General features: G+C 34.2%; 1 long non-coding RNA gene across 1 annotated transcript; it reads right to left on the bottom strand.

Moving 5' to 3' along the window:
- Window positions 1–366: 366 nt before the first annotated feature.
- LOC146998108 (uncharacterized) lies at window positions 367–6,144 on the bottom strand. The gene is made up of 2 exons (XR_015040290.1): window positions 6,047–6,144; window positions 367–1,969 (listed from the first exon to the last, which is right to left on the bottom strand). It is a non-coding gene; the product is annotated as an uncharacterized LOC146998108 (long non-coding RNA).
- Window positions 6,145–9,193: the final 3,049 nt, after the last annotated feature.

Genomic DNA, 9,193 nt, shown 5'->3' with positions numbered 1-9,193 from the left:
AATTATATAATAGCATGTTGGATTGTGTTTCTTCGAAAAAAACTGAATATGAAAGTGAATGTATAAGAGATGAAAGCTATGTAATTAAAATTGCTTACTTTGTTATTTTGAATGATGATGCTATTGTGCGAGAATTACATCGCACTTGTGTGTAACACAAACAATTTGATCAATAAAAAGGATTTTTTTTCTTTCAAATGCAATTTTTTTTTGTCTCTGAAAACAAATATCATATATATAGATAAATAATACATTTTTACACTTATTTATGAGCTGCCTTTTTCTATTCCACTGTTTTGTTTTCCGGTAAAAGCATCTGCCTTGAAGAAATTAATAAAATGTAAATTCCTCCAAGAAGATACTAAAACCGGACCTCTTGGATAAGGTCCATTTTTTTATTTTTTTTCTAAAGGATTACAGAAGCTTAATACAAAATAATCATTCTTGTATGCATGATACAATGAAAAAATCAAATGAAACAAAAAACATATTACTGTTGTAAAATATATAAAGGTATCAAAAATTAAAATGAACATTTAAAAAAAATCAAAACGATTTTTCGATGTAAATCCAATATGGGAACTAACCCATTATTTTCATTATACCATGTGAGATGTTATATTGATAATACAATAAGTAATCAGATGAAACAAAAAGTACATTTCACATTATTACAAACATAAATGGAATCATTAAATATCAACAAAAATTTCTTTCCCTCCCCCCCCCTCTTTTTCGTCGAAACATACATGGAGGGGGTGTTTATAAAATAAAAATGATAAATCAGAATATTGCCTTAATGTGTCAGTATTTTTATTCATATTCGACAGTTAAAAGAAAAGTTTTCTACATAACCTCCATAACAATTATTATAACAGTCATCATGGTTAATTCGCGAGACATTCGTGTATCAAGTTTACAAAAGAAATGCAACATAAATTCCTGTCGCAAATGAAATACAGAGAACTTTGCTTACATATCTCACACCAATTATCTTCATTTCGCATATAAGTATCAGAAATTAAAATGAACATTTAAAGAAATCAAAACGATTTTTCGTTGTAAATTTATATAGAAACTAACCCATTATCTTCATTACACCATGTGAGATGTTATATTGACAATACAATAAGTAATCAAATAAAACAAAAAGTACATTTCACATTGTTACAAACATAAATGGAATCATTACATATCAACAAAAATTTCAGGGTGTTTATAAAATAAAAATGATTAATCAGAATATTGCCATAATGTATCAGTATTTTTGTTCATATTCGACAGTTAAAAGAAAAGTTTTCTACATAACCTCCATAGCAATTATTATAACAGTGATCATGGTTAATTCGGGGACATTCGTGTATCAAGTTTCCAAAAGAAATGCAACATGAATTCTCGTCGCAAATGAAATACAGAGGACTTTGCTTACATATCTCACACCAGTTATCTTCATTTCGCATATAAGAAAGGGTATCCCTTTCATTATAACATAAGAAATGATTGAATTTTCTGAAAATTTTACATTTCGTTCTGGTAGTGTCTGTTTGACATCGTAACCACAATTCTAAACATTTGTTGCAGCTTTTCAAATAAATATTAGACTCATTATTTTGAACAATTACATGTTCTACAAATGTGATATGTGCAATCTTTAGGTGTAAAAGAAATATAACATCATCATCAAAGAAAAACCAGGCAATAAATTGTTTAGAAAACCACTTATTAAATCGAATTCTTTCATAAAGAGTTAAACTTTCATCCCAAAATACATCTCTGTTCTCTAAGGAGAAACTACTTTCAAAATCAATCCAGAATCGACCTTTCTCTATTATATCTCTTAAAATCATACGAGGAATATTCAGTTCTACATTATACAGTTCAGCTATACATAATATCGAAGATAAAATAGTTTGAATACACATATCTTGCAAAGAAATTGGTTGAAATAAAGCCATATCTTCTGGGTATTCTATGGGAGGGAAACACAATTTTGTTTTTTGTCGATCATTAGCATAAAAAAATATAAGTTGCAAAAATACAATGTCACACTCTACAATAAAATGTTACAAAAAAGTTCCATCATTTTTTTTTAATTCATGTCTTCTTCACGCGTGTTATAGTGACCATAAGACAATGATTGAATTCCATCATCTAACAAATATTTTTTGTCATAATATCCCGAAAGACTAGCTTTATTTTGAAAAATCGTTTGCAGTTCGTGCTTTTTTGAAATGATTGAATATTGAGAATTCCTAATCAGGGAAGCATTTTCGAAAACGTTTTTATACGTTTCAAATCCAATGTTTTTGAGCGCGCTCCTTTTGATTCCTTTCGCTGTCTTTTTAACAGTATCACCGAAACGAAATGCGTACATTTTGCATTTCAAACCCACAAATTCCGATATGGGGGTGAGTGTCTCACTTTTTAGAAATCCCAGTTTTCCACGGTTCTCTTCATTAAACATTATATGATTGGGTTCGAAATTACTGCAATCCAAAATATTTAAAAAATTCGTTTTTAAATCACTATATACATCTTCAGTTGTTATATAGAGATACAAAGAATCTGTATCTGTGTATAACAACTCGCATTTTTCTTTGTAAAAGTGTTTAAAATGGGAATAGAATAATTTATACATGTGCAACTTCGCTAATTCTAAAACGCTGAAACCTATATAAATCGGTTTATCTAGACACAAATTTGGATTTTTCATTTTGAAAACTGAAAAATTTTCATTAATTATTTCAAAATATTCCAGCAGAGGACTGTTTAATTTTTTTTGGCATTGTTCCTTACTAAAAACGCCCTGTACGCGAATACGTTTCCTAACATTTTGACAGGTTTTTCCATGGAAAGCGTTATTCATCTTTTTAAAGAAAGATTTTTCAAATTCGCTAGACGCATTTTGTCTTTTCATATTATTGAAAGCAATGTATTCTTTAAGCCACGCTCGTTGTTTGAAAGCTAAAATTCTATGAATTTTCTTAATTATTAAACCCTGTTCTACGTAAAACTTTAGATTTAAATAATCAGCGATGTAATTTTTTTTTTTTTTTCAAAAAAATTGGGTAATAATTTTTTGCATGGAAGTGTCGTCTCTAACTGAAATTTTTTGCTCAGGGTTTTGGCATAAGGCGATAGCATGTCAAAAGTGAGTTCAAAATGTTCCGGTGCTAGCGGTAAATCATTGTGTTGGTCATGCAGATGGGAGGGATATAACAGATCGGATTCGATAATATACCCCACATCACCGTCTTCAACACAAGACAAAATATCAAACGCCTCCACCTCATTTTCCTTTAACCAGTAAAAACCTCCCAATGGCAGGTGCTGGCTCATTACACACCCGTATAGATTATTTGCGTCTAAGGCTAAGATATAGGTGTGTGGTAAATCGGGTTTATAACTCTCGGGGATATAAGGATTATTTGCAAGAGCATAACGTCTACCCAGAAAACAAATACCTCCTCGCATTTGGTTTTCAAACCAAATGTATTGATTCACATCTCCTAGAAGCTCTAATTCAATTTTAGACGCTTTCAGTCCGGCATTCCACGTTAATTCGGCAGCCGTTATAAAATGTACAGGATCCAACTGGTAATATTTTAGAGCGGTGCGTCTGAAGGATAAAAATACTTCGGCTAGCAAAATAACATCTGTATTTTGATATAACTCTAAGTAATCGGCAAAAGTGTTACATCCAAACGAATGAAACACGTGTGTGGCATGTACATAATCTTCGTCGGAAACTGCTTCTCCTTGTAATACATTATTAAACGCGCTCTGCGGTGGAAGCGAAATTTCATCCAACACCGATGTTGACGCAAAATATGAGTAAGGAAATACGCCTTTCCGCAATAACAATTCTCGTTGGGGATTTTTCTCAAAAAATGCATTAAACAATTTAAATTCATGTTGTGACGTTTTCAAATTCGACACCAAAGTGTCCAAAGACGCATCTAAAAATTGAAACGAATCAATAAATTTCATTTCATCTAGTGTAAACATGGTGAATTTTTCCAAATTCACCGGAATAATGTTAACTTTATTTGCATACATTTTCGGCATGTGTTTTAGTAACAGGTGACTATAATAATTCCTGAAATTATGAATTACCACCGGAATGTAGTTTGACACTTTAAAATTCAAATTACAGGAGCGATGTGCAAGACCTCTCACATGCCCATCACTCCAGTGGCAGTGATCTCTGACCCGAACATCGCCTTCTAAGAAAGGATTCAAACATATATGACATATATTTGAATCGTAACTTTTTTCCGACGTCTCCTGCATCGGTAAACACTCTTTCATCTTTTGCAAAATTTTAGATTTGATTTCGCTCAACGTTGTGAAAAAATGTTCCATTACATTCTCTCCGCAAAAATATTCATGAAAAATAATCTTGTCTTCCACGTCAGTAACTATTAAAGTCAGTAACTATTATTAGGGTATAACTAATAGGAATATGCTGTTCAATTGGGGTAGTATGACTGTGTAGCGGAGAAGGAAACGCAGTTTGAATCTTGCGCGTGAGGCATTCAAAATCGGTAAAGACACAAAAAGGATGATAATGCATTTTCATTAAATTTGTAAATTTAAGAAGTGTGTTTTTAGGAATGCTAACTTTCTGCGGTTTGTTTTCATTGCAAAGAGTTTTGTGATACTCTAACGTTTCCCTTCTCTGAAACCCACTTAAACAAGTTTTACAAAAAAAATTTACTCGTTTTTCGTTTGCGTGTAATAGACGATTAAAATTTCGAATACAAAAGAAATGTTTTTGAAAATATAGCAAATCTACTGTTTTTGTCGCATTTCGCTTTTCACTTAATTGCAAAGGTAATATTTCATTTTCCTCATATCCATACACGTTTATGGATACATCGTTCAGGTTTTCAAACATTTTTACATCGCCTAACGCTAAGGGAAATTTGAGGGATCCTAATTTAAAACGTGATATATCCTTTTTATACAAGTAAGCCTTCTGAGGATTTCTAGTGGATTTCGGAAAAACACTTGCGGCAACAGAATATAAAAAACAATTGTCGTCACCACATTTGATATTTAACAACGCTTTTCTATTTTTTAATCCCGTCGGTAAAGTGATGTTTTTACAACCACCGCGAATTTCCCGATAGTTTCCAACGTGTAAGTCAAGGTACTCTAACTTTTTTATATTCCACCCGCTTCCATTACGCACAAAATTATCTATCAAATTTAAAATCTTTTTAAAGCATCTGTCAATGCTTTCGTAGATTTGGTTAGAGGATAAAATCCTTTCGCAATGAGAACAAAAATAAAAACACTGATTAATTTCTTTTTCATCTTTCCCCAGTTTCTCAAAACATATTTTCAAACATATTAAAATCCTGAGTCTTAAACTCGATCTAGTATTTAAAATGTTGTATATGGCAGGGCGTGCCGTTCTGAATATCTCATACGGATCTTTCTGAGAAGCATCGAATGTTGTTCTTAAAGTGCGCAAATAGCCTCGGTGGGCTTGCGCTAACTGAATAAAATTCATCATTTGAAAAAAAAATAATAAATAAATAATGGAACTTTTTTGTTTACAATATTATATAAAATTCATATTAATTTACTAACTTCCACTACCGCTTTCCAGCAAAATTAGCATTTTGATATCTTTTTTTTTTAAATTTTACATACAGTGACTCTTAATCACCCCCAAAGCTTCGATTATACGATCAATACAATTCATATTTATATTAAATCTTTTGGGGGTGGCGGCGGTTTCGGGATACACCCTTACAAATGAAACATAATTGACATTTTTGAAGTCACTAGTTTCTATTGAAACATTTTTTCCAATGTATATTTTAATTTTTTTGAGTTTTTTGCGGGAGGTTTCGCCTTCCTCGGGAGCAAGGTTTAAAATAAGATCTTCCGACGGCTGCACATCCCCCAACGTGTCAACACATCTACGTTTGCGTTCTAAAATAAACTAATTTTAATTATAATTTTATGCTTAACATTTATCGCAGAAAGTATTTAACAATAAAAGAACAATAACACAAAAAAAAAACCTTACGTTTCACTCACCATTACGAGCTTCCATTGTAATCCTTATGGAGGATGATAGCACCAACCTCACCGCTTCGAAATGTAATGATCAAGTGAAAGTTTCACAAGTCTCGCCTTGTGCGCTTACAGGATGTTTACGCTTTCAAAACACGTATTTCATCAAATACTACTTTCACCTCCCCCTCAAAATCTTAACCTTGATCTAACCTCTCTCAAGGAAAAGCGACCATCTCGTTCCTAATTTAGCAATGCAGAATATTATCCCAGCCCACTCAACTGAAGCCAACCCTTTCAAATGCGCATATTACATTCGACTCGTGAATTTTAATTAAATCATTTCCCTTTTTTTTTTTTTTACAAGCCTCTCATCCTTCATTTAACGCGCTATTTTAGAAAAACATGGTATATGACAAACAGTCTCGCCTACATTACCGCCTACTACTACATCCAAGTACTTTTGAAGGTCGACTGCACTTCCGGGGTGCAGGGATACTCAAATCCTAACTACTCATGTATACTGAACAGCGCAGTGGATAATCGCACTGATGGTGCGAATAGCTAGCAGGCTATTCACACCACCTACGTTCGCGCATGCGCACAAGCAGCCCAGGTACCAGCATTTTACGCCGATTTCCGTAAGGCAGGCGGTAGTGAGAGCGAATGTTGTTAATAGTTCACCAGCAAGAGAATACTTTGCAAGTAATAATTATTAGTTACAAAGACGAGGTCAATATATATACACTGAAGTGACAAAAGTCATGGGATAGCAATATGCAAATATACAGATGGCAGTAGTATCGCGTAGAAAATGTATAAATGCGAAGTGCTTTGGCAGAGCTTTGAGTTTCTTAATTCAAGTTATTCATGTGAAGAGGCTTTGACGTGATTATGGCCGCACGACGAGAATTAACAGACTTTGAACGCGGAATGGTAATTGAAGCTAGACGCATGGGTCATTCCATTTCGGATATCGTTAGAGAATTCAACATTCCGAGATCCACAGTGTCAAGAGTGTGCCGAGAGTATCTAATTTCAGGCATAACATCCCACCATGGACTGCGCAGTGGCCGACCACCTGCACTTAACGACCGAGACCAGCGACGTCTGCGTAGAGTTTTCAATGTTCACAGACAAGCAACACTGCTTCAAATAACCGCAGAAATCAATGTGGGACGTACGAGGGACGTGTCCGATAAGACAGTGCGGCGAAATTTGTCTTTCTTTGGGCTATGCCAGCAGAAGACTGACTCGAGTGCCTTTACTGACAGCACGACATCGCCTGCAGCGACACTCGTGGGCTCGTGAGCAGTAGCGGCTCGTGGCTAAAATTAGTGGGGGTGCTAGTCCAAAAAAATTAACCTTTGTTTTAAAATTGTTCTAAAAGGAAACAAACATGTATAAAAAGAAAATTTATTTTGAAACTTCATGAAATCTTACAAGAAAAATTTAAACATTTCTTAATTACTTTAACCAAAATTGTTACAATTCAATCTTTCTCTATTGATTTAAAAATGAAATCCATTCTTCTTGTTTTAATTTGCGCGAGAAAAGATCAATAATTTTCTCCTTGATCTCTGGATGACAACTGAGGAAATTTTTCTTTATTGAAAGCAGTGCAAGCGCATTTAGTCTTTCCGAATTCCTAGTGTTTCTTAGAAAAATTTTCATTTTTTTTCAATGCTGAAAAGCAGCCTTCTACCTCTGATGTAGTTATGGGAACTCTCAAGAGAATTTTTATCAGTTTCGTAATTTCACTAAGAACATCATCTCGATTATTTTCGAAGATAAATTTCAGTAGCTCAATTAATTTGCAAGTATACGTTCAGTTCAGTTTCAAGCTTTTCTTTGTCAATCATTGGATATGCTTCAGTGGTCAGTACTATTTCTTCTTTCTTCTGTAGAATGTTCATTCCTAAAACTAGCGAAGCATTTCTTGTTTAACAATTTAGCCGCTGCTAAGTGTTTAATGGAAGAATATCAGTGCATTATATCAATACATAGTATATATTTCAATACATAGTATATAAGTCACATATTTCCTTAGCTTCTGGCATCAGTGTTTTTGAAAAATTCTCACAGTACTTTGAGTTTCTTAATTCAAAAATAACAGTTTTGAAATTTGTTATATATTCGTTAACTTTAAATTTTCTGGATTGCATTTAGTTCGATATTATTTCAACATGAGGCAACTGATAAAAAAGCTCTAACCAAACTTGAAATTATCATCATTTAGATATTTTAAAATTCCTGTTGTTTTTGCAATGGTTTGATCTGCATTTTATGTTGATTGAATTTTTTGATTTCAGTAAGGCAATTCTTTAAAAGGTTGCAAATTTTTATGAACTCTGTTTATGGCCCGTATGCTGAAGTTCCACCTTGTGGAGGAATACCACACGTGCGGAGTAAAAAGAAATCACGTTTCCAACAACATGCTAGAATTTCGGCACTGCAAGAGCGACAGTGCTCTTCTCTCTGCCCGTCTCGCGAGCTGTTTTCTGTGTGCGCATGCGCAGAACAACCAAACACCACGTCGCTGGAACTGTTCCAAACAAAGACTTAGTACCTTTTTCATAAAGTGGGGGGATGGCTACTGAAATTAAGCTTGTTATGTATTGCAAAAGTATAAAGAAAGAATTAAAGACTAAAGGGCACACTATATTGAATATTAAAAATAATAATAAGTGGAAATAGGGGGTGCTGCAGTTCCACAGTGCTTATTACGAGCCGCCACTGCTCGTAAGCATATCGGTTGGTCCCTAAACGAATGGAAAACCGTGGCTTGGTCAGATGAGTCACGATTTCAGTTGGTAAGAGCTGATGGTAGGGTTCGAGTGTGGCGCAGACCCCACGAAGCCATGGACCCAAATTGTCAATAAGGCACTGTTCAAGCTGGTGGTGGTTCCATAATTTTCTGGGCTGTTTTTACATGGCATGGACTCGGTCCTCTGGTGCAACTGAACCGATCATTGACTGGAAATGGATACCTTCAGCTACTTGGAGATCACTTACAGCCATTCATGGACTTCACGTACTCAAACAACGATGGGAGTTTTATGGATGACAATGCGCCATGTAAACGGGCCACAATTGTTCACGATTGGTTAGAAGAACATTCTGGACAATTCCAGCGAATGATCTGGCCACCTAGATCGCC

Source organism: Stegodyphus dumicola, chromosome 3 (genome assembly GCF_044657685.1).
Source record: "Stegodyphus dumicola isolate Sdum_Otavi_A_Nest chromosome 3, ASM4465768v1".
NCBI lineage: Eukaryota > Metazoa > Arthropoda > Arachnida > Araneae > Eresidae > Stegodyphus > Stegodyphus dumicola.
This window is presented reverse-complemented; position numbering and strand designations above follow the sequence as displayed.